At 37.5% G+C, this 27,034-nt stretch overlaps 1 pseudogene; it reads left to right on the forward strand.

Annotated features, from left to right (window-relative positions):
* The first annotated feature begins 24,862 nt into the window (after positions 1-24,862).
* LOC109372364 (eukaryotic translation initiation factor 3 subunit M-like) lies at positions 24,863-26,789 on the forward strand (annotated as a pseudogene).
* Positions 26,790-27,034: the final 245 nt, after the last annotated feature.

Raw genomic sequence — 27,034 nt, forward strand, 5'->3', positions numbered from 1 at the left:
TGAAAGTTTTAAAGAAAGCTTGCAGCACTATCCAAGGCTGTCTGTCTGCCAGTGAAAGAGCTTCAGGTGGTGCACAAGACAAGGCTGACTGTTTGCCACTGAAAGTGCCTCCAGTGGTGTGTTGGCCGAGGCTGGCAGCCTACTGCTGAAAGAGCCTCCAGAGATATGCAGGTCAGGGCTGGCTGCTTGCTGCTGAAAAAATCTTCTGATGGTGTGCAAGTTGAGTGAGTCTGGATCTCAGGGAGTCATCAGGGTTGGGCGAGTGTTGTTCACCAGGCTAATACAGATTCAGATTTGGCTATGTGCGGGGAGGGCTCAACACAGAAAAGATGGCATCCGCCCTCCAGCTGTGTGGGAGGAGGGCTTAACACATTGACAATCTTGGCTGTTCTTCAGCCCTTGCCCTGAAACCACTCAACTAAGTTTCTCACTGTGTGTCCCTTTTTCTCCTGAGCCACTGCCTCTCTGCTGGAGCCCAGGGTGAGTGCCTGCAAGTGAGTCTTTGCATGGGCTCTTTAAGTGCATACCTGTATTTCTAGCAGCCTTCTGTCTCATTTGGATGGACAGAATCCTCACTATTTTCACAGCTAAATGTTGTGGAGGTTCCTCTTCCCAGCACTGGTGCTCTGGGTTGGGGAGCATGATGTGGTGCTGGGACCCCTCTTTCTTCATGGGGAACCTCTGCAACTGAAATATACCTCCTGTTTCTCAACCACCACTTGTGAGTGTGAAGCCAGCCCTTCCTGCATCTCTATCCCTCCTACCAGTCTTGATGTGGCTTCTTCTTTATATCTTTAGTTATCAGAGTTCTGTTCAGCTAGTCTTCAGATGGTTGATTGTTTTATAATTTAGCTGTGATCTTGATGTGGTCATGAAAGGAGGTGAGCATAACATTGGCCTATTCCACCATCTTGACTGGAACTCTTCCAAATAGGAGATTGTGAAATTCTGTTGTCTTTTCCAACCTCAGAAGGAAAGCTTTTAACATTCACTTCTAGTCTTTTGTTTGTAAATATTTTTTGGTAGATACCATGTATCAGATTGTGCTGTCTTGTATTTCTAATTTTCTAAGTGTTTTCACCATTAGCGTCCATTGACTCTTCTTAAGTATTTTTCTGCATCTAATGAGATGATCATGTTTTGTCCTTTGTTTTGTTAATGTAGTGAATTATATTGATTTCTTACGTGTTAAACCAACCTTTTATTCCTGGAAAAAATCAACTTGGTTTTTTTATTTTTTAATTTAGAATTTTTGCTACTTTTTCATCAGTGAGCTTAACTTTTTCATTATGAAATATAACTTTTTCATATATAATAATGATTTTTCCCTTAAAATATACTTTTTCTGATATTAATTTTGCTATAGTAGCTGTCTTTTGTGCTTGCCTGCTATATTTTATTTCATCTTTTTACTTTTATCTATTGATACCTTTACATTTAAAATGATTTTTTTTGTAAAGCAACATGTAGTCTTTGAGAATATTTATCTCTTAACTGTAGCATTGAGTCTATTTTCATGGAATGTATTTACTGATATATTTTAGCTTAAATTTAATACTTGCTATTTCCATTTCTTTGTGTCCTTCTTATGTTTCCTTCTCTTTCTTTCTTGCCTTCTTTTGTATTGATTATTTTTTATTATATCATATTTCCACATATTAACTTTATACTTAAATGTTCTTATAATATTCATAATTGTCATTATAGTATTGTGATACATAGCTCTGATATCAAACTGCTATAGAAAATAGTACTTTTACCTGCTCCTGTACAATTCAATGACCATGGAATGTTTAGAGTCCCTTTACCTTCCTTCTTATATGTTATTTATTTATTTATTTATTTACTTACTTACTTAGCTGAGCCATCCTGCCACCTTTTGGCAGCTCACCAGTAGGTCAGCTTGGGCTGGGCATTGAACCGCTGTTGCTCAGAGTTCAAACTCTTGAGTGAGCTCTTAACCAACTGAGCTACTCGGCTGGCCATCTATATGTTGTTTTTGTCATGATATTAATTCTCTGCATTTTTAAACTACTCTATACATTATTATTAAGAACAGCCAGTACTAATTTTGGTATGGCCACATATTTACCCTTTTGTTTTTCTATGGTCCTTCTTCTATCTTCAAATTTGTTTTATTTTTTTTCTGCCTGAATATCATTCTTTAGTAGTTTTTTTTTTATAAACTATGTCTGCTGTTGACAAATTTTATCAGTCTGTTTTTATCTAAAATGTCTTTCCTTCTTAATGAATTTTTTTTCAGGTACTGTATTTTTCAGTTCTAGAACTTACATTTTCTTCTTCTTTTTTTTTTAAATTGAGAAATTGGAGGAGGGGAACAGTATTGGGGAAGTGAAGAAGGAGGCCAGCCAAGTTGTTGTTCTTCAATCTTAGTTGTGGAGGGCGCCAGTCACCATCTGGCTGCCCATCGGCAGCTCGTGGCCTGTAATCTCAAGGTGCTGTGTTCAATCTTAGTTGTGGGTGGGCATAGCCACCATCCCATGCAGCAGTTGAACCAGCAGCCTTGTGGTTAAGAGGACGTGCTCTATCCAATGAGACATTCGGGCAGCAGTTCAGCTCAAGGTGCCAGGTTCAGTCTTAGTTGTGGGTGGGGGTCTTGTTGTTAGGAGCATGTGCTCACCATCGAACAGGCAGTCTTGTTGTTAGTGCTCTCACCAGCTGAGCCATCCTGCCACCTGTTGGCAGCTCATCAGCAGCTCAGCTCAGGTGCAGCATCAGTGGCCCATGTGGGAATCAAACTGGTGGACCTGTTGCTCAGTGCTCGCTCTCTTAAACTAACTCTTAACCAACTGAGCCACTCGGCCGGCCCCTTAATGAATATTTTTGCTATGTATAGATCTATAGTCTGGTCATTTTCTTTTTTAGTTAATTGAAATCATGCCACTGTTTCATGGGTTTCATTTTTTATTTAAGAAGTCACTTTGTCAGTCTTATTTTGATGCTTTGTAAAAGAAGAAAACAAATGTTTTTGTAAACAACCTGGCTACTTTTAAGTTTTCTTCATGTTTGGTTTGAGACGTTTTACTGTGATGTGCCTAAGAATAGTATTGTTATTAATCATCCTGCCTGAAGTTTGTAGGTCTCTTGAATCTGTAGCTTGATGTCTTTCTTCAGTTTTGTGAAATAATCTGCCATTCTGTTTACTAATATTATAGTTTTCCCATTCTCTCTCTTTTCTTCTTTGGAGACTCTTAATTACATATATATGTGGTATTTTCACTACATTCTCAGTGGGCATTTAGAATACAAAATTGCCTGATGCTAATGTCCTCTGAACTATTTTAAATTGGTGAAATAAAACAGTTATATTCTAATACTAAAAGTATCACTTGAGAAGCTAATGTAGAAGATGCCCACGAAGCCCAGAGTAGAAGCAAGAAGCATAGTTATAAAATTTTAACCATAATGCTATTTTTGACCACTTGTAATGTGTTTTTTGTTGTTGTTGTTGTATTTTTTTTTTTGCTTTTCTTTCTCTAACCTCATTCTAAATGTGGGTATTCCCCACAGTTCTACATTTGTCTTTCTTGTATTCTGTTCTTCTTATACTTTTATAGGTTAAAGTTACCTCTGCATAGTTGACTATAAGATGTATTGCTCCAGTTCTCATTCCCTCTTCCAAGAGCTAGTGCTGCATTTGAAACTGCCCATTGTATATCCAGCCACACCTCAAACCAGGAACTTTAAAAGCAAATATTTATTTCTGTTTTCTGATTTCCAGTTTTTGTTAGTGGCATGATTATACATCCAACCACTCAGGCTCATATCTCATATCTTTGACTCCTTCTTCTCTCTTGAGTCCAACATTCCATAAGTTACAAGACTTCTATTGTTTTTATCCACATTATCTCACCTATCCTTCTCTAGCTTTCTATTACCAAGACCCAATATCAGCTCTCACCTCCTGGACTATTTTAAGTTTTCTAACTGGTCTCTCTGTATTTAGTCTCTTTCCACTCTATCCACCTAATAGCAAATTTCCAGGTTAAGTTTCCTGAAGACTCATAATGATATTTGTCTTTGAAAAGCATTCCAAACAATTTCTCAGCATAACATTCAAAGCTCTTTGTGGTAAGATCACAACACAATCTCTATATTTATCTCCCATCATGGTTCAACAGAGACATTTTGCTTTAGTCAAAGTGGACTAATTGTCATTCTCTATACGTGTTCCATGCATTCCTTCCTTATTGTCTTTTTTTAAACCTTTTGTCACAAAAGCATGTGACAGTGAATTGCATCTCCTTCATTAAGGGAATGACAACTATCCTTAGGAACATGCAAGATATTCTGGCCTCAAAGCCGATCACGTCATGTACTCTTTTACTTTCAGCCACCAAATTGCTTAATCTTTAAAAGTATGTCAAAATGAATGGAGACACTTCTTTGAAACAGAAGTCACCTAATATTACTTGAAATTTGGCAGAGAAATATAACAAAAAAGAGGGGCAGTTATGCTTAGTGTAACACAAATTTTTTATTATCTCAAAGTGAGGAAACTTTGTGCTCAGAACTGGGAAAATTTCCAAAAAGAAACTGTAGCCAAAGCTGGATTAAAGTTAAGGGTTCGGGCCAGTTAATAGCAAAACTGAACTTTGGTTCCCAGGCAGAGATTTTTTTATTTGTGTCTTTGTTACAGACCCTGAAAAAAATCTAAAATGAATAATTTCAATCAGCAATATGGTCAGTGTAAAATTAGGGTGTATACTCTTAAAGTATCTACTTTGAAAAATGACTCTTCTTTTATTCCATACCTATCCCAGTTTTGTTGAGCTTGGTCTCCTTCATTTAAGTTTTCTGAGAATAGATGTACTCTTTACTCTAGCACCACACTCTAATTTTGGCCCTGAAAATCTTACCACTGTCATAATAATGAATATTACTACCATATATTGAGCACTTAATATGTGCCTGACATGTGCTAAGCATTTGCATTACATTATTTAATGTTCACAGCACCCCTGTGAGATATGTACTTTTTTTATTTTCAAAAATTTAAATATAGGAAGCTTAAATTTTGGATAGTTTAAATGACCTGCCCATAGTCATATGACTTAGTAAGAAATAGTTTTGTTTTAGACTGTGAAGTCTTAATACCTAAAGGCATCAAAAGGTCACCCCAAGGAAATGTGTTCCTATCAAACATCAGATCTTCCCCTGAGTAGAAGACAGAATTTGTTTCAACTATCCACTCTGAATTGCTTTCCTTAGATCACGCTCGGATCCTTTTAGATTTCTAAAGAGCAGGCTTCTTCCAAAAGGGAGGCAGCCTCGGGCCCATTTTATGACACTAGTTTCATAGCGTTTCAAGAGAAATACTTTAGAGAGAAAACTTAAAGAAAGGAATTCAAATGGGTGTTCTACATATAAGCAAGAGTTCTTCCTCACTGCTCCTCACATTGAAAATCTTACTCTATAGCACTATGGAGTAATAATAACCTCATGCCAATACTCTAGCTTGACAAACTTCATTGAGTTTGGAATGTACAAATTATATGCTATATATTTGTGTATGTTGTTTACATTTATCCACATTGTTAACAATTCGATTCTGAAAATTAGAAGTCATGAAATACGTAGAAGTAATATGTTAAATGGTTTACTCCTCTTTAATTAAAAAAATATTTATTAGGTGATCATTTATAAATGACATAGACAGACATTCAAGGTCACACAAATTTGGACTAGATGGAAATACAGAGGGTGCTAAAAATGTATACACATTTTAAGAAAAGAAAAAACTATATTAAAATTGTAACATTCTATATACGAGTATACTGATAACAAAAGATAAATGCAAGTAATATGTATACATTTTTTGGCACCCCTGGTATAATGAAAAGACCTGAAGTTAATCTAATATTACAGTGTACAAATTTGTGAAGGCTTCACTAAAGTGAATGCTGTAGTTCTTTCACTAACAGACTTAATTGGCTCATTTTTATATAGCAACTTTATGGTACTAGTTACTAACTTCTTAGCTCTTATTGTAAGTCCATAGGCTTTATTCCCTTGTAGAAATGAAAAGGGCATGGATGTTAAGTGCGTAAAATGAGTTGGTAATAATGACTTTCACATATAGTACTTACTGTTTGCTAGGGACTATCCTAACAGCATTACTCGTATTACTTCATTTTAACCTCATAACTACCCTAAGAGGTAGGTAGTTATTCTTATTTCCATTTTATGGATGAGAAACATGAGGCATACAGAGATTAATTTGCTCAGAGTCACATAGCTATTATTTAAATATGTACTCAAGCAGTCTGGTTCCAGGATTCATGCTGTTGTTTACAACATTGTATAAACTTCATTTTCCTAATATATTTAGTCTATGGAGAGAGAAACATTCTATGAGAGGAAAGGTAAGTTCTCCTCTAAGGATTTAATAGATATTCAAATTCAACCGAGTGTGTCTACTGTGGAATTATTCTATTTGCACTTTAGGACCTACAGCTGTTGTTTTAGGCTCTCACTAGTAATCATCTGTCACCTGTCAAGCTAATAACTAATAACTAATATACATCTTTATTACACCATGCAATGCAGAAATGCAGATTTCTCCCTAATTTCTGTAAATATATAGATACAATCCATCTGTCACTAACTCCTGAGAAGACTGGATTTCTAGTTTTATACTTTCCTTCACCCTCAACATATGTATCTCTTTCATTTGGGCTATGGATCTTCTGCTTAGAAAGTCAAAACCTCAATATTTCCCAATTTTCCCCCATAGAACCTTAGCTAATAGGTGTTATGATAGTTAATAGATATTACATGAAATAAAAGGATTTTTCTGGGAAGATAAGTTTGGAAAATATTAGATTGAAATCCTGAATCTGCTCCTTACTAATTGTATTAACTTGGTAAAATAAGTTATCTGCATCTCATTTTTCATCTTCAATAAAAAGAGGCTAAATATATTATCTGCTTCACTGATTTATTGCAAATATTATGATGTAATGCATGTAAATCACTTTTTAATATGTCTCACTTATTATTATTTTTTTTTGTGGAGGGCAGTGTCACTGGCCCTCATATGTGGGATCTGAACCAGGGCCCTCTGGCATCCTAAGCCAGCTCTTAACCACCGTGCCACTTGGCCGGCCCTCACTTATGTTTTTTAATTCAATACATGACAGCTGCAATTATTAAATTATGATCTTTATTATTGTAAGCCAGGGCAGGTCTACTAAGGTTGAATTGTGACCAAGTCTACAATTTCCTGGTAGAGCATGTAGCCCAGTTCTTATATGCAGAGGATCCCAAATTCTGCTCTGTGGATGGCTGCTTCAGAATTTCTGCAAATGCTTTTAAAAGAAGTCCAGGCTCTGTTCCTGGAAATAATTATTTAGTACATTTTATTATATTCCTTTTTTATAAAACAAATTTGCAGTAAGATTTGGGAGCCACTAATTAAGAAAATAATATTCATATTCCCTAACACAGCATTCAAGGCTTTCCACTATTTAACCCTCTCCTGCCTTTACATTGTCAGCTTCTATTACTTTCAAAATAGAAGTTTTGAGACCCCCACCTGGCATCTAGAAAAGAAGAGTTGTAACTGACAGACAAAAATCCTCCAGTCACTACAAAGGTTTTTGGTACTCTACAGGAGAGGTTTCAAACCTGGATACACACAAACAAAATCACTTGGGGGCACTTGTCAAATATGTATATCCCTGGACTATTCAGAAACTCCTGGAGTTTCTGGTGGAGCAAGTCTGGGATGGAGCTTGGGACTATACATTTTTTGGAAAGCTCTTCAGGTGATTCCAATAAGGGGCCAGATTGGAAACCACAGCATATTCTTTTCTAAGTTTACATTTATTGAGAGCAGAGACTAGATGTTTTTTACTTCTTTATATTATCCAAAATCAATAGCTCAATGCTCACACAAAAGTAGATGCTTATTTATTCATCTAAGTAAGTGTTTACTGGTTGGTTGAGAACAGAAGATAACTTTTTGCCATGTCACCATAATAACTTAATTTGTGTCAGACATATTTTCCTCTGGAATGAAGAAGGAGAAATAAGGCAACAGACTATTGTATTCCGGAACCCCTTGAAACTACCTTTAAGATCACTAGAGATGTAGACGTTCATGCTCTTTGATGGAAAATCCAAATGTAACCAACTTGGATTAGCAGTATCCAATTCAAACCTATTCAACTTTTTGGTGTCTCTCATCTATGAAAGCAAGGCAAATGAACAATTCAAGAGCAAAATGTTATAACATTTTGGTTAGCATTGAAGGCTCTGGATTCATATTTCTTGTGTTCAAATATTCTTTCACTCGTTGCCAGCTGTATAACCTTAGGAAAGTTACTTAAATTTTCTGTGCCTCAATTTTCTCAACCATAATATGGGAGTAATACTAGTACCTACTTTATATGATTGCTGTGAGAATTAAATGAGATAATGAATATAACTCACAAGTAGTCTTTGACACCTAAGATGTGTCAAATATTTATTTATTTATATATCTCCTTTAACTAATGAAGAATTTCCTACATACATATATCAGAATTACCAAAGAATTCTAATCCCATTTCCTAAAATATACACTTTTATGAATTAAACAGCCTCTCACATGAAAGCTGCATTTTCCAAATAGTGACCAGAGGTCAAGATTTAACAATGTATTCTAGAGGTGTGTTTTCCAATTATTGGTACTTAATCATGTTTTCACCAGTCTGTAAAAAGTGTGCAAAATAAAATGGTATCATTTTCCAATATCATTTCTTAAGAAGGATTGTCCTTTAGGCACAGATTTATTTCATTGCTACATTTTTGGGGATTAAAATGCCCTCTTTAAGGGAATGACATAATGGCTTGTGTTTTTTTTTAATTCCCATACTTAAAATAACAAATTTTAATAATGACTAACCTATGTCAGGCCTTTGGGGGTTTTTTTGAAATTTTGCTGATCTGTGAGATACAATAATTTAAGAACCACTATATTAAGACCTGTGATTACAATGAGATACAATTAAAGCTAAACCATCAAAGCATAATTTTGCACATCCTTAGGCTATCTACTAGTGCAAACACTCATTTCTTCCTGCTGTCTTTGAATATGGTTTTGTTTTTCACCTGACAATTTTCCCCGACATTAAACACAGACATTAAACACAGTTATAAACTTTGCTCAAACCTTGGATAGAGGCAAGATTCATGATGATGGTGGCAGTGATTTCAAGCTGTCATTTTAGGATTGTTTATGTACTTCACAATCGCCACAATGACTTACTATGTTTTTAATCAGTTAAATAATTAAGACATGAGAATATTAGAGGGAACTATTGACTGATTCTCTTATTTAATGCTTTTGCATTAACTCTATCAAAAAAAAGAGATAACTTCTTAACTTTTTATGTTGCCCTGAGGTATCATATAAGGCATTTCAAATACTTTGCAAAGCACTAGAGAAATGCAAAATGTTATTAGACGGTACTCACTTTAAATCTACTTCCTCCACTTTTTTTTGCCTCCCTTATAGTTTTAATATTATATGGATATGACTTTTCATGTGCTAGAGAAAATACCTTGGCTATGTGTTTGAATACTCCTTCTAAAACACTATTGTTATGACCTCAGTTATGTTTAAAACTGCAATAAAAAATGAGAGTTGTTTCTTGATGATATGCTAATAAACAATATTCTTTGAACTTTCTCTACTTTCCAAAAATTTTTAAAATAAGGATTATGTATATAAAGATAAAATATAATACAAATATAAAATAAAGATAGTAAAATCAATGTAATTGGAAATGAAAACCATTATATAAACCAAGCTTGCTTTATATCTGATTACCACTGGGTGTCAGCAATGTATGATTTTAAACTGACAATCACTAAATAAAGGTGTATAATTCTAAAGTTTATTTTGTGTTAGTATTTTACTTAATATTTGTTTTGATTTGAGATTTATATTATTGAACCAATCTTAACCTATGTACTATGTTATTACTAATAATTGTATTCCCTGGCTGATAAAGCTTCATAATCACCACAATATTATAGAACACATAATAAATGACTCTTCCTGATAATTTTATAACTTAATAAATTGAAAACCTCAAGAAGCTAAAGAAAATGTAACCAAGCTGTTAGCTTACATTTGTGCGTATGTGTGTGTTTTGTAGATTCAAACAGTTTAAGTACTAGAGAGAGCAAGATTGCCCAGAAAACATATTAAAGAAACCATTCATTGATTCAAGCCTACAGTCATACACACAACACATTTGCTGAATGCTTTCCATGTGTTAGGAATTGTTCATTCTACAGGGATAAATTGGTGAACAAGGTAGAAATTATTGTTTTTCTTAAACTGTTCAGAGTCTAGTTGGGAAGACAAATAAGTAAAGTCACAATGACAAGGAATGATGTTTTTTGTATTTTGTAAAGGGGAGACAGTGTACTATTGAAGGTAAGTGCTCTGGTTCTGGAATATGGCTGTCTAGTTGGATTCTTATCCCTGGCTTTACCAAGTAAATGACCTGAACAAAAATTTTTAATGTCTCTCAGCCTTAGTTTTATCTTATGTACAATGGTAATAATAATAGTACCTACCCATGTCATAGGGTTGTTGTGAAAATTAAGTGAGATGACCCACTTAAAGCACTGGATACAAAGCACTCAGTATATGTTAAAGTAAATGTTTTTTATTAATGAATCCACAGTTTGCTTTGGGGGGCAGTAAGGAAAGGATGTTGGGGTGAGAGTGGGTAGTCACAGGATTGGAACTACCTTCCAAAGTTGACAGCGTTTACAAAAGTATGTATGCATTTTGAGAATTTAAAATTGTTTAGTATAGTGTGCAATGAGCAGGTATATACAGCCACAGACATTAATGATATTGGAAAAACAATTAGTAGTTAATTTTGCACATGTATATGAGGATCTTGGTGGACTTCCCACTGAGTATATTCAGCAGATAGTTGGATATGTGTCTGCAGTATACTGGAAAGATTTAAGCTGAAGATTTGGGGGTCATTAGCATATAATTGATAGTTACAGACATAAATGTAAATGCGGAAGCTATTCAAGGAATTTCAGCCCTGGAATTATGTGATTGTTACTACAGAAATGTCACTCTGATAACAGTTTGGAGGATAGATAGATTTAGGAAGGATGGTGGGGGTGTTTCTCTGAGATTAATGGCAAAAAAAACAATAGAAGCTGTCAGGAATGAGAATGTCATTTAAAAAGCATAATAACATGATTTATCTCAATAATAATGCATTATGACATAAAAATGAAGTAGCGAGGAAAATTTTATAAATAATTATGCAAATTGTGTACAAAAATATTAGTGATATAAGCTTAAACTCATTACCTTAGGAAATCATACACCGCTATAACAAGAAAATTTTTTGATATATATTACCATGATTGTTTTCCTTTTTCTTGTACTGACCTCCCTCTTATTTCAGAATAGTTATTTATCGGGGCCGGCCAAGTGGCTCAGTTGGTTAAGAGCTTGCTCAAGAGTTTGAGCTCTGAGCAACAGCAGTTTGATACCCGGCCCGAGCTGAGCTGCCGCTGAACTGCCAAAAGGTGGCAGAATGGCTCAGCTAAAAAAAAAAATAGAATAGTTATGTGTCTGGTGAGGTTTAGAATAATTACAGTGGAAATCCAAGACATAAATACATTAACGCGTTTCTAATATTCAAGATACATTAGAATGAGTCCCTAATGTAGGATTATTTAGGACTAAGTTAAAGGGGCAATTTTCCTTTTCAAAACCAGGCTGATAGGGAGGATTTTCTATCCCTTTATCTCTCTGATACTCTTATTTATATGGGAGAAGGTGTGTGTGTTTGTGTGTGTGTGTGTGTGTGTTTATTTAGATATTAAAAAAACTTTTTTATTGGGAAATTGGGGAAGGGAACAGTGTTGGGGAATTGGGGACGGGGAACATTGTGTTTTTCCAGGACCCATCAGCTCCAAGTCAAGTTGTTGTCCGTCAATCTTAGTTGTGGAGAGTGCAAGTTCAGCTCTAAATCCAGTCGCCGTTTTCAATTTAGTTGCAGGGGTAGTGGGGGGAGTGCAGCCCACCATCCCATGAGGGAATCAAACCAGCAACCTTGTTGTTAAGAGCATGCTGTTTAACCAACTGAGACATCCAGCTGCCTGTGGGCAGCTTGCAGCCGCTCAGCTCAAGATGCCGTGTTCAATCTGAGTTGGGGGGGGCACAGCCCACCATCCCATGTGGAAATTGAACCAGCAACCTTGTTGTTAAGAGCATGCTGTTTAACCAACTGAGACATCCAGCTGCCTGTGGGCAGCTTGCAGCCGCTCAGCTCAAGATGCCGTGTTCAATCTGAGTTGGGGGGGCACAGCCCACCATCCCATGTGGAAATTGAACCAGCAACCTTGTTGTTAAGAGTACGTGCTTTCACCAGCTGAACCATCTGGCCGACCGTTGGCAGCTCAGCGGCAGATCAGCTCTGGCGCAGTTCACTGGCCCATATGGGAATCGAACTGGCGACCCTGTTGCACAGAACCTGCTCTCTAACCAACTGAGCCAGCCAGCAGGCCTGAGACTTTTTAAAATTGAAGTTCATTGGGGGTGACAATTGTTAGTAAAATAACACAGGTTTCTGTAATACATCATCTATACATCGTATTGCGTATTCACCATCCAGAGTCAGTTCTCTTTCCATCATGACATATTTTATCCCTTTTACCTTCTACCACCTTTTTCATCTTTATCCCTTTTACATCTACCTCCCCCTTCCCCCTTACCCTCTGGTAACCACTAAATTATTGTCTGTGTCTATGAGTTTTGGTTTCTTCGTTTGTCTTGTTCCTTTGCTGTTTTCAGTTTTATATACCACATGCCAGTGAAATCAATACGGTTCTTGACTTTTTCTGTTTGACTTATTTCACTTAGCATTATAATCTCAAGATCCACTAATGTTGTTGCAAATGTCACTATTTCATCTTTTCTTATGGAAGAATGGTATTCCACTGTGTACATATACCACACTTCTTTATCCAATCATCTGCCAAAGGACACATTGGTTGTTTCCAAGTATTGGCCACCTTAAATAAGCTGCAATGTGCAATCAGAGCACATATATCTTTATGGGTAAATGTTTTCAGTTTTTTTTGGTAGATACCCAAGAGCGGTATTGCTGTATCATATGGTAATTCTATTTTTAATTTTTTGAGGAACCTCCACACTGCCTTCCATAGCGGCTGCACCAATCTGCATTCCCACCAACAAACAGTGTATGAGGGTTCCTTTTTCTCCACAACCCCTCCAACACTTGCAATTATTAATCTTGTTGATGATAGCTATTCTAACTGATGTGAGGTGATATCTTTGTGGTTTTTATTTGCATTTTTTGATAATTAGAGATGTTGAGCATTTTTTCATATATCTATTGGCCATATGTGTGTCTTGTTTGGAGAAATGCCTATTCAGGTCCTCTGCCCATGTTTTAATTGGATTATTTGTATTTTCATTGTTGAGTTGAATGAATTTCTTATATATTTTGGATATTAGCCCCTTATCAGAGGCGTATTTACAAAAATCTCCTCCCATTTGGTTGGTTGCCTTTTAATTTGCCAATGGTTTCTTTTGCTGTGCAGAAGCTTTTTAGTTTGATATAGTCCCATTCATTCACTTTAGTTTTACTTCCTTTGCCTTTGAAGTCAAATTCATAAAACCCTATTTGAACCCAAGGTCCATATGTTTAGCACCTATGTCTTTTTCTATGCATTTTATTGCTTCAGGTCTTATGTTTAGGTCTTTAAACCATTTGAGTTAATTTTGGTACATGCTGACAGATAGCAGTCTAATTTCATTCTTTTGCACGTGGCTTTCCAATTCTCCCAGCACCATTTATTGATGAGGCTGTCTTTTCTCCATTGTATGTTTTTGGCTTCTTTGTCAAAAATTATCTGTCCATATTTATGTGGGTTTATTTCTGGGTTCTCAATACTATTTCATTGGTCGATGTGTCTGTTTTTCTGCCAATACCATACTCTTTTGATTCTTGTTGCCCTGTAGTACAAGCTGAAGTCAGGGAGTGTGATACCTCCAGCATTATTCTTTTTCCTCAGGAATGCTTTGGCTATTCAGGGTCTTTTGTGGTTCCATACAAATCTAACGATTTTTTGTTCTGCTTCTTTAAAAACTGCCATTAAGGTTTGGATGAGGATTGCATTAAACCTGTATGTTGCTTTGGGTAATATGGTAATTTTAACTATGTTGATTCTTACAATCCATGAACATGGAATGTCTTTCCATTTCTTTGTGTTTTCTCCAATTTCTTTTTAAAATGTCTTATAGTTTTCAGTGTATAGGTCTTTCACATCCTTGGTTAACTTTATTCCTCGGTATTGTATTCTTTTTGCTGCAATTGCAAAGGAAATTGGTTTGTTTTATTTCTTTTTCTGATATTTCATTAGTATATATGAATGCAATGGACTTTTGTACATTGATTTTGTAGCTGGCAAATTTACTGTATTCTTTAATTGTTTCTATTAGCTTTTTGGTGGAGTCTTTAGCGTTTTCTATAAATAGCATCATGTCATCTGCAAAAAGTGACAATTTAACTTCTTCATTCCCAATTTGAATGCCTTTTATTTTTTTCTCTTCCCTGATTACTCTGGACAGGAGGCTTCAAATATTATGTTGAAAAGCAGAGGTGATAGGGGACAGCCCTGTTGTGTTCCTAAACGTAGAGCAAGGGGCTTCAGTTTTTCATCATTAATTATGATGCTAGCTGAGGATTTGTTATATATGGCCTTTATTATATTAAGGTATCATCCTTCTATACCCATTTTATTAAGTTTTTTAATAATAAATGGATGTTTTATCTTGTCAAACGCTGTTTCTGCATCTATTGATGTAACCATATGATTTTTGTCCTTTATTTTGTTTATGTGGTGTGCCATAGTGATCGATTTGCCTGTTAAACCATCCTTGTTCCCCTGGGATGAACGCCACTTGGTCATGATGTATAATCTTTTTAATGCATTGCTGCATTTGATATGCTAGAATTTTGTTTAGGATTTTGGCATCTGTATTGATCAGAGATATTTGTTCTGTAATTTTCTTTTTTGTGTGTTATCCTTACCAGGTTTTGGTATCAGGGTAATGTTGGCCTCATCAAATGAGTTAGGGAGTATCATCTATTCTCCAAATTTTTGGAAGAGTTTGAGTAAGAAAGGTATCAGGTCCTCTTTGAATGTTTGGTAGAATTCACTAGTGAAGCCATCTGGTCCTGTACTTTTGGCTTTCGGAAGGTTTCGGATGACTGATTCAATTTCCTTGCCGTTGATCTATTTAGATTTTTCAATTCTTCATGATTCAGCCTAGGAAAGTTATATGTTTCTAAGAACATGTCCATTTCTTATAGGTTATTGAATTTGGTGGTACATAACCCTTCATAGCTTTTTGGATGATTTTCGCAGCATCTGTGGTAACTTCCACTCTTTCATTTATGATTTCATTTATCTGTGTCTTTTCTCTTTTTATCTTAGTGAGGCTAGCCAGGGTTTGTCAATTTTATTGATTTTTTTCAAGGAACCAGCTCATTGTTGCATTAATTTTTTCTACTGTCTTTTTGTTCTCTATTTCATTTAGTTGTGCTCTGATTTTCATTATTTCTTTCTTTCTGCTGACTTTGAGTTTTGTTTTTTTTTCTTTGTCTAGTTTTTTACTGTGTAATGTGAGGTTATTTATGTGCAATTTTTCTTCTTTCTTGAGACAAACCTATAATGATATTAATTTTCTACATAAAACTGCTTTTGCTGCATCCTAAAAATTTTGGTAGGATGTATTTTCATTCTTTGTTTCTATGTATCTTTTGATCTTTCCTCTTATTTCTTCTTTGTTCCAGTTGCTCTTTAGAAGTATGTTGTTTAATCTCCATATATTTGTGGTTTTCCCTGCTTTCTTTCTGCAGTTGATATCCAGTTTCAAAGCCTTATGATTAAAGAATATGCTTGGTATGATTTTTCTCTTCTTCAATTTGCTGAGGCTAGTATTATATCCCAAGATATGGCCTATTTTAGAGAATGTTTCATGCACTCCAGAAAAGAATGTATAGTCTGATGTTCTAAGATGAAGTGCTCTATAAAAGTCAATTATGGGGCCGGCCGAGTGGCGCAACGGTTAAGAACTGGCTTGGGATTCCAGAGGGCCCAGGTTTGGATCCCACATATGAAGGCCAGTGACACTGCCCTCTACAGCTAAGATGCTGAACAACAGCTCAACCTGGAGCTGGGCTGCTGTGAGTCGCTGGTGACAGCGTAGGCTGCAGCCCCTGTGGCAGTGGGTTGCCATGGGCTACCGTATATAGCCAGCAGCCAGCGTGAGTGGCAGCAGCCGCAGTGAGTGGCCGTCCAGAAGCCGGTGACTGATGTGCCTCATCCAGGAAGAGCGCAATGATGGTGCCAACTTGGGCCAGTGAAGCAACGTCCTCCACAACTAGAATGAAGAACAAAGTGACAGCAACTTGTCTGTTCCCCTTCCCCCAATTCCCTGGCACTGTACCCATCCCCCCAATTCCCCAATAAAAATCTTTTAAAAAAAAGTCAATTATGTCCATTTCATCTAATGTGTCATTTAGGGCTGATATTTCTTTATTTATATTCTGTTTGGATGATCTATCCATAGCTGTCAATGATGAATTTAGGTCCCCTACTATAATTGTGTTTTGGACCATTTCTCCCCTTAGTTCTGTTAGTAGTTGCTTAGTATATTTCGGCGCTCCCTGATTGGAGGCATAAATATTGATGACCGTGATGTCTTCTTGTTGTATAGTCCCCTTTATCATTATGAAATGTCCATCTTTGTCTCTTGTTACCTTTTTTATCTTGAGTCTGTTTCATCTGATATCAACATAGCTATACCTGCTTTTCTCTGAATACCATTTGCTTGGAGTGTCAGTTTCCATCCTTTCACTTTGAGTCTATATTTGTCCTTGTAGCTGACATATGTCTCTTGGAAGCAGGATAAGGTTGGGTTTAGTTTTTTTATCCAATCTGCGATTCTGTGCATTTAAAAAAAAATTTTATTGGGAAATTGGGGGAGGGGAACAGTGCTGGGAATTGAGGAAGGGGAGCAGCCAAGTTGTTGTCCTTCAGTCTTAGTTGTGGAGGGCGCAGCTAGCTCAGCTCCCAAGTCCAGTCACCATTTGCCTGCCTATTGGCAGCTCACAGCCACTCAGCTCAAGGTGCTGTGTTCAATCTCAGTTGCACGTCGGTGTAGCCCACCATCCCATGTAGGACTGGAACCTGCAATATTGTTGTTAGGAGCATGTGCTCTCAACAGCTGAGCCATCCTATCACCCATTGGCAGTTCAGCGGCAGCTCAGCTGGGGCACAGCTCACTGGCCTATGTGGGAATCGAACCAGCGACCCTGTTACTCAGAGCTCGGGCTCTTAACCAACTGAACCACTCTGCCAGCCCCTCTGTGATTTTTTATTGGTGAGTTCAGTCCATTTACATTTAGGGTGACTATTGATATGTAAGGATTTCCTATCATTCTGTCTCTGGTTTTTGGTAGGGCTGTGTCTGCATTGTTTCTTTGTCTTTTTGCTGCTGTCTATTATTTCAGTGTGGTGGTATTCTGTGATTTCCCCTCTATTTCTTCTTCTATGTTATATATTTCCATTCTGGATTGTTTTTTGTGGTTACCATTAATTTTATGTATAGGAAGGTTTCATATTTAAAGTATTTCATTTTCTTCAGCATGCTTCCTTTCTCCATTCTCTTGTGCCGGTTCAGACCCTTACTCTCTCCTCGTCTATATTTTTGTTGTCAGAAATTGTTCCTATTTATGCTGTGAGTTGATTTCTGCACTGCAGTAACAAGTTGTCTTTTTCCTCTCTCTCTTTTTTTTAAAAGATTTTATTGGGGAATTGGGGGAGGGAAGAGTGTTGAGAAATCAGGAAAGGGGAACTGACAAGTTGCTGTCCTTTTGTTCTTCAGTCTAGTTGTGGAGGATGTCACTTCACTGACCCACGTTGGTATTGTGATAATTGCGTTCTTCCCAGGTGAGGCAGGTCAGTCACTGGCCCTTGGACGGCCACTCACGGCAGCTCTTGTCGACTGCCGGCCGCTCACGCTGGCTGCCAGCCAACTCACGGCAGCTTATGACAGCCCACTGCAACCCCACTACAGCCTACACCATCGCCAGCGACACATGGCAGCCCAGCTCCAGGTCGAGCTGTTGATCACCATCTTAGCTGTAGAGGGCGCAGCATCACTGGCCCATGTAGGATTCAAATCGGTAGCCCTGATGCTCAGAGCTTGCGCTCCCAAACCAACTCTTAACCAACGAGCTACTCAGCTGGCAACCTCTCTCTTTTTTTTTAAGTGCTTTTTTTCTTCTTCTTTTTTGCCCTGTATGCTATGTTTAAGTGTATAATGTCCTATTTGGTGTAAGGGTTGCTATTTTCTGTGTCTGTCTGTTTGGAATACTACTCATGGTTTTGTATTCTTTTGCTTTTTTTTTTTCAGGTGGAATAGCCTCCTTCAGTATCTTTTGTAGTGCATGTCGTGTGTTAGAAAATGCCCTCAGCATTGTATCTTTGGAAAGGTCTTTATTCCTCCTTCATATCTAAAGGATATCTTTGCTGGATGTATTATTCTTGGCTCATAATTTATCTTTTTCAAAAGTTTGAATATTTTATGCCACTCCTGTATGGCTTATAGAGTTTCTGCTGAAAAACCTTATGATAATCTAATGGGCTTTCCTTTGTGGGTTACTGTCTTCTTTTCCCTGGCTGCCTTGAGGATTCTTTCTTTTTGACAACTTCAATACAATGTGCTTTGGAGAAAGCCTGTTGGGATCGAGGTGATTAGGTGTTCTATTTACTTCTTGGATTTGAGGATCCACTTCTTTTCACACGTTTGGGAAGTTCTTGCGGACTATTTGTTTGAATACACTCTCTGTTCCCTTCTGCCTTTCTTCCCCTTCTGGTATGTCCATTATTCTTATATTGCTTTTCCTGATGAAGTCAGAAAGTTCTGGTACAGTTCTCTCATTTTTTAACTCTCAACTCCCTCTCTTCTTTCAACTGTGTCATTTTCAGATTTCTATCTTTGATGTCATTGATTCTTTCCTCCAGCTGGTCAGCTCTATTACCTAAGCTGACTATTTCATTCTGTATTTCTTTTATTGAGTACTTAATCTCCAGAAATTCTACTTGGTTCTTCTTTAAAATTTCAGTCTCTTTGGGAATATGTTCATCTTGGTGTTTGATTGTGTTTCTGAGTTCATTCAACTGCCTGTGTGTGTTTTCTTGCATCTTGTTGAGTTTTTTTCCAGAACTGCAATCTTGAATTGTCTGTTAATGAAGTCACATATTTCCATGTCTTTAAGTTCATTTTCTGGAGACGTTTCATTTTCTTTTTGAGCTGCCTTGTTACCTTGGTTATTCATGGAAATTAATGAATTATTATTTCTTTTCCTAGGAATCTACAGGAGTGGCTTCTGCAACAGGTTGGTAGGAAGAGGTCTTTATTTTGCTTTCCAGTAGGTGTTGGTGGAATGTTTTATTACAGCCTTTTATTTTCCCTCACACTGTAGTGTTACATTTTTTTTCTGCACTATTTCAGCTTCTCACATAATAGGGGCATTCCCTGGAAGATGGGCTTCTCCTCTGTTGGCAGGTCGCCTAGGTCTCAGGGCACTGCCTCTGTTGGGGAATGTGGAGAGCTTCTGAAGTTTCAAAGCTCTTCCTGCACCAGATTCAGGGCCTGTGTGTTTAAGCAGCTCTGTTTACCCCTGCAGGGATCCACCCAGACAGCTGGGGGAAGGGCAGGGTGTGTTTGAAGAAGTGGCTCTGAGGAATGACAGAGCAACCACTAGCACAGCCAGTTCTGCACCCAAGGCTCCCTCTCCTTCGCTAGTTGTGTTGTGAGTTGTGGCTGCGGGTTGCAGCTCTCAGAACTGCAAATATTATGTTCTTTTGATATGATACTGCTATCATTCCACTTCTAGGAAATGGAAAAGCGGAAAGGTGGATGTGCAGCAAACCTTGAAAAGGTGGGGAGGGATCAGCTAGGTTCTGTGTCTGTGCCTTCCATCCTCTGCTTGGCAGTAAGGGTTTAAACCACCATTCTCACCCTTCTTCTCTCAGTCTTTGCTCTGAGGCCTGTGTTATGAGTGTTGGTTTCAGCCGTGTTATATTCTGATCCCTCAGGTGGGAGTAAGGGCCATAAAGGAAGTGCTAGTAGTCTGAATTCTTCCCTCTCTTGAAACCGCAGTAGCTCCGGAATGCAGGGAGCTTGAAGCTTCGAATTCCGGTCTGCATCCTGCATCCCACTGGTGGTCTGCATCTCCTCACTTCACCCTTTCCTCCCCTACCACTCAACCAATTTGCCCACGTTTAGATTATTTCAATTGAGTGTCTCTTAGTCTTGCCTGTCTGCAGCACATGGAGTCCTTTGTGGAAATATAGCTGTTCAATTTGTTGTAAATTCCAGGGGAGAGTTCAAGTGGCTCACCTTATGCTGCCATTCCTGTCACATAGTCGTAAGATTTTTGTTTTTAAATAGAGTAGGGCAGAGGACTTTTTGATTGGAGCAAGGATTTTAGGTGTGATTGAAGACAATAATGACAGAATAAGATGTCATGATAACGAGATTGAACTTCTAATATGAGAAATTTTTAGATTGAATTTGAAGATGCTTTTTCATGAGACATGGTATAATTTTCTGTGTTGGCTGATGTTTTAAAAAACAAGATGGTGAAACTTTATATATTTGAGGCCAGCTATAAAAAACAGCAACACAGAGTTGTAAAGATTCTATTTACCAAGAAAGAAATGATTTATCTTACTATCTTTGATTAATGGGCTGTGAATAACTTAACATTTTTATCTCTACCATATTTAGACAACTATGGACTTCACCTTATGTAGTTCAGGTCTGACAAGTTCTGTGAAAGAGCCAAGTAAGTTGCCAATATATCAAGATGCTATGTGAAGTGGAATATTACCTAATAGTTTAGCAAATATAAGTATTGTATCCCAGTTTTCAACTGTGTTTTAGTCCCAGTGTGCTGATACTGTTTCAGCGATATGTCTAACAGGATGTATAGCTCAGCACCAGGCCAAATATTCACAAGTTCAAGCATACTGAGCATATTGTGATTTATGTAGGTAATCTTTATATTTGTGGGAGTTCGAAGTGGGCATACATCAATCCAATAAAAACTCATATCAGACATTTCATTTTATCAAAGTCCCTCCTTCGCCAAGCTGCTTATGGGATTCTATACTTTTGAAAAATTAAATTATTATTATTTTTTTGTTTCAGGTGTACAAAACAATGTAATAGTTAGACATTAAATCCCTTCATAAAGTGATAACCCACCTCCCAATTTACTACCCCTCTGACAACTTACATAGCTGTTACAATACATTGACTATCTTCTCTATGTTGTACTTCACATCTTGTGAATATATATAATTGTAGTTACAGTTGACATTCAATGTTATTCTACTTTACCTTCAGATGTATAGCACATTTTTCAGGCATCTACACAGTCTATGAAGTAATCTCCCTGATAAGTCCAGTGTCCATCTGGCACCTCACATGATCTTTACAATATTGTTGATTGTATTCCCCATACTGTATTAACTACCATTTTGTATTTCTGAATACCTTCACTTTTTTCACACCCATTCCCATCTATCACCCTGATAGATCTAGTACCTATCTGGCACTATACTTAGTTATTAAAATATTATTGACTATATTCCTTATGCTATGACTACTGTGTAACAACCAATGACTAGTGTGTAACAACCAATTTGTATTTCTTAATCCCTTCCCTCTTCACACACCCCCTATCCCATCTGAAAGAAGTCTTTCTAAGATTCCTTGTAATACTGGTTTAGTGGTGATGAACTCTTTCAACTGTTTCTTGTCTGGGAAGCTCCTTACCTGTCCTTCAATTCTAAATTATAGCTTTGCTAGGTAGAGTCATCTTGGTTGTAGGTCGTTGCTGTTCCTCACTTGGAATATTTCCTGCCAATCCTTTCTTGCCTGTAAAGTTTCTGTTGAGAAATCAGCTGACAGTCTTATGGGGACTCCCTGTTAGGTAACTAACTGTTTTTTTCTGGATGCTTTTCAGATTTTCTTTTTGTCTTTGACCTTTGGCATTTTAATTACGATGTGTCTTGGTGTGGGCCTCTTTGGGTTCATCTTGTTTGGGAATCTCGGTGCTTCCTGGACTTGTATATCTATTTCTTCCACCAGGTTAGGCAAGTTTTCTGTCATTATGTCTTCAAATAGGTTTTCAATTCCTTGCTCTTTCTGTCCTTATTTTGGTACCCCTATAATGCGAATGTTGGTACACTTGATATTGTCCTGGAGGCCAATAAACTTTCCTCAATTTTTGGATTCTTCTTTCTTTTTACTGTTCTGTTTGGGTGTTTTCTGCTACCTTATCTTCTACATCACTGGTTGGATCCTCTGCTGCATCTAATCTACTGTTGATTCCCTGTAACATACTCTTCATTTCCATTATTGTATCCTTTATTTCTGACTGGTTCTATTTTATGTTTTCTATCTCAATTTTTATGTTTCTTATCTCTCTGTTGAACTTCTCCTTGAGATCATTGAACATCCTTTTAATCAGTGTTTGGAACTCTGTGCCTGATAGATTGCTTATCTCCATTTCATTTAGTTATTTTTCTGAAGCTTTGTTCTGTTTTTTTATTTGGTAAATGTTTCTTTCTCTCCCCATCTTGTGTGCTTCCCTGTGTTTGTTTCTATGTATTACGTAGGGCTGCTATGTGTTCTGGTCTTAGTAGAGTGGCCTTATGTGGTGGGTGTGCTGTAGGGTTCAGTGGCACAGTCTTTCTTGTCACCCGAGCCACACGCTCCAGGTGTGCCCTTTGTGTGGGTTGTGTGTACCCTCCTCTTGTACTTGAGCCTTGGTGGGTAATTGCATATCAATATGAGCGACTGATCCTTGGCTCACTGTTGGTGAAGACTGGCCTTGACTACAGTGGAAGAGTTGTTATTCAGGAACTAATCCTACAGAGCAGGATCTGCCTCAGCAGGAGGACTCTGGTGTATGCACAATCCACCTCTTGGGTGTGTCGTACTTGCAGGTGGCTGGGTGATCCTCTAGCTCATTTTGAAGCTGGCCACAGGACAACTTCAGGTGCCAAACCCAGGACATCTTGGAGAAGATATGCTATATGTCAAATTCACCCACAGCCCATGCCCCACCTGGGGCCACATAGAAGGAGCCACAAAAAAATCCATAGATGGCTGTCACCCATGCCATGCTTGGAAAAGCCTTAGGAGGCCAAGCTGTGAAACAAGGGCAGCTGTTGCTAGTGCTGCACTTAGGGTTGCTCAGCCAAAAGTACAGAACATGCTCAAGCCAGATACTGCTTGTCTGGGTTCTGAGAACTTTTGAGAGAGCCTAGGAATGTCTGCAGCTGAGCTAAGGCAGGTGGTTTGTATGAAAAAGCCACTGGAAGCAGTTTGGGTGTGTCTGTAAGTTGGGTGGGGTGGGGCTCTTGAATCACCAGGGCATGGTGAATAAACAATTGAGACTCAGATATTGCAGCCATCTGTGTCCACATGATGGGAAGGGGTAGGGCTCAACAAAGAAACAATGGCCTCTGCCAGCTCCCCCATCTAGGAGAAAGCTGTTTTTCCAGCCTCTGTCCCAAGCCAAACAACTCAGTTCCCCACCATATGTCCCTGCTGCCTTTCCAGCTGCTACCCCAGTGCTGGAGCTCAGAGCAAGTGATTCTGTTGGTGAGTAAGTCCATGTGCAGTCCCTTTAAGAAGAGTGCCTGAAAGTGCAACCACCGTAAGTCTTACTCAGTTACAATCTCCACTGGTTTTCACAACCAGAAATTATGGGGACTTCTCTTCCTGGCACTGGAACCCTGAGCTGGGGTGGGGCTGGGACGTCTCACTCCTCTGGGGAAAGGGGGGGACTCCCACAGCTGAAATATTTCTTCCAATCCTTAATGGTCACATGCAGGTTTGGAACCAGCGGGTTCCACATCTCTGCCCCTCCCACAAGTCTGAAGGTGGCTTCTTCTGTGCATCCATAGTTGAAGGGCTTCAGTTCAGAAAGATTTTAGATGATTCTCAATAATGGTTGTTCTGTAGATGAGTTGTAATTTTGATGTGGTTGTGAGAGTTGTGAGGGTTGTGAGAGAAAGCGAGCACAGCATTTACCTACTATGTCAACTTGGTATTGGATTCTGTACTTTAAAAAAACTTTATTGGGGAACAGTGTGTTTTTCCAATTCATTGGAAAGTCATTGTTGTCAATCTAGTCATGGAGGGCGCAGCTCACTGACGCATGTGGGAATCGAACCGGCAACCTTGGTGTTATGAGCCTGCGCTCTAAACAACTGAGCCAACTGGCCACCACGGATTCTGTACTTTTTAACTCCTTACATATTGGGAAGATTCTTGCTCCTGTTTTTCTTAGATTAAGTATACCCATATCGCCTTCAGATACTTTATCCTTTGGTTTTATCATAAGCGTCTTTGTAGGAGCTCATCCAGGTGCTCAAATAAAAAGGGTCCCATACTTATCTGGACCCATCCATCTTAGAAAACCCTTTAAAAGACCAATTTTTGTACTTCAGAAATCATTTTTAGTATTCACCCCAACAGCCTTTCAATATAGCTCCCTAACAGTAAATTTTGATATTGCATTTAAATGAATAAAGTGTTTTTATTTTATTATATTATTATTGAAATGCTTCTATGATATTAAAATATTTGTTTAAAAATTAATTTGCCCTCTTCTACCATCCCCCTCAATAAATTTTAATTTAAAAATTTTAAAAATTCATTTGGACTTTTCCAGTCCACATGGTTTGCCAGTGGAATGTCCACTGCTCCCTGGCCTTCACTGTGAGCATCCTGGTTTTCATTGACATCAGTGAGGAAGATCAAGCTACTGAGCTTTGAGCTTATCTGAAATCGAGAGTTGAAATTTTAGAAGAGAACTCAGAAGGTGTACTTCTTTGTAGATTTAGCTCAAATTATTGAAACCTGTGATGAATGTGTGGAAGAAGATGATAAAGATTTTGAAAGTGTGATGAACAGTGTGGTATCTTTCCTATTGATCCTGGAACAAGATAAGCAAGAATCTCTGATTAAAAGTTTCATGGAAATGATAATATTTCATTCTTTATGGTCAAGTAATACTCCATTGTATAAATATACCAGTTTCTTTATTCAATTGTCTATCGATGAACATTTTGGTTGTTTCCATATCTTGGCTATTGTGAATAGTGCTACAATAATATTATGCTAAGTGAAATACGTCAGAAGGAGAAAGACAAATACCATAATATCTCACTAGTATGTGGAATCTAAAGAAGAGAATAAATGAACAAACAGAACAGAAATAGACTCAGAGATATAGGGATAAAAACCTGAGGGTTGCTAGATAAGAAGGGAGTGGGGGTGGGGGAGATGGTGAAGGGATTAGAAAGTACAAATTAGCAGTCACAATATTGCCACGAGGATATGAGATACAGTTTTGGGAATATAATCAATAATGTTGTAAAGGTTTTGTAGGGGTTCAGACAGGCACTTGTCTTATTAGGGAGACCACTTCATGGACTGTGTTGATGTCTGACTACTGCACTGTACACCTGAAGCTGAAGCTGAATAATATGGAATGTCAGCTATAAATTTATTTTATATATATATACATATATATATAATATTCACGGGATGTGGAGTACAGCATAGGGAATAGAGTCAATGGAATTGTAACATCTATATATGATATCAGAGTCACAGTAGCTTGGGGGGGTTATCACTTTGTGAGGGATGTAAATGTCTAACCATTACATTGCTTTGTACACGTGAAGCTAAAAGAAAAGAAAACAAAAGGTCAGTGAAAAGCTGGTCAAATTTTGGGAAGGTGAATACCTATCTCTGAGGCAGCAGTTAATAAGCAACCTTTTCCATGGGATGGATAAGAATACTACTGTAAGATATATAGTATATTACAGCCTCATTAAAGTTGCAGCATCTTGTGGGGCCATCCAGTATATTCTAACTGATCTGGATCAAGTTAGAAAATGGATTTCTGACTACAGCCTAACCACTGGAAAAACAAAACACACCCTTATAAGGCCACTTTATGAGGCAATTGTGGATTTTAAGAAAAGTGATACTGCTTCAAAAGTCATGGTCGATTTGCTAGGAAGTTACACAGAAAATAATGCTTCCCAGTCTTGAGTTGATGCTCACAGGTATATTGTAGGAGCACTGAATGACTCAAATGCATTTGTTTTTATTCATCTTCTTACTTTAAAACCCGTAAATTTTCTGTAAGGAAAGCTTATTCATGATCTTTTAAACATTTTTGTGAGGGCTAAATTAGCATCATATGTCAAGTTTTATCAGAATAATAAATATTTCATAGATTCACTAGAATCACTATTCACTATTCTGTTCTATCTCATGAAGAGAATATGGCAAAAATAAGAGTACTCACTTTTGTAGGAAAGGCAGTGGAAAATAAGAAAATTTCTTTTGGTACAATGCAACAGGAGCTTCAGATTGAAGCCAATTATGTTGAAGCATTTGTTATTGGTACAGTGAAAACAAAAATGGTCTATTGAAAGTTCATCAGACCCAGAGTAAAGTAGTTGTCAGTCATAGCACACATTGGACATTTGGAAAACGGCAATAGCAACAACTGTATGACACACTTAATGGCTGGAAACAAAATTTGAACAAAGAGACAAACAGCCTTTTGAGTATTTCTAATGCCTGATTTTTTTATGCTAAAAATATTGTTCTTTTTGGGAAAAATACTAAATCATAGTAAAACATTATAACCCCAAATTTGACAGCAGTATGAACATTGATTGCCTAAAATTCAAAAATTTTTTTTAAAAAAATCACATTCTTCAGAGGGTACAAAGTAATAAATTACAAAGGGTCACTGTGTCTGTCTTGCATAATACATAAGTTGTGTTCTGTAAGGAAGGGTTTTGAAGGTGCAACAAGAGATTTGAT

This window comes from Hipposideros armiger, unplaced genomic scaffold, assembly GCF_001890085.2.
Source record: "Hipposideros armiger isolate ML-2016 unplaced genomic scaffold, ASM189008v1 scaffold_630, whole genome shotgun sequence".
Classification (NCBI taxonomy): Eukaryota; Metazoa; Chordata; class Mammalia; order Chiroptera; family Hipposideridae; genus Hipposideros; species Hipposideros armiger.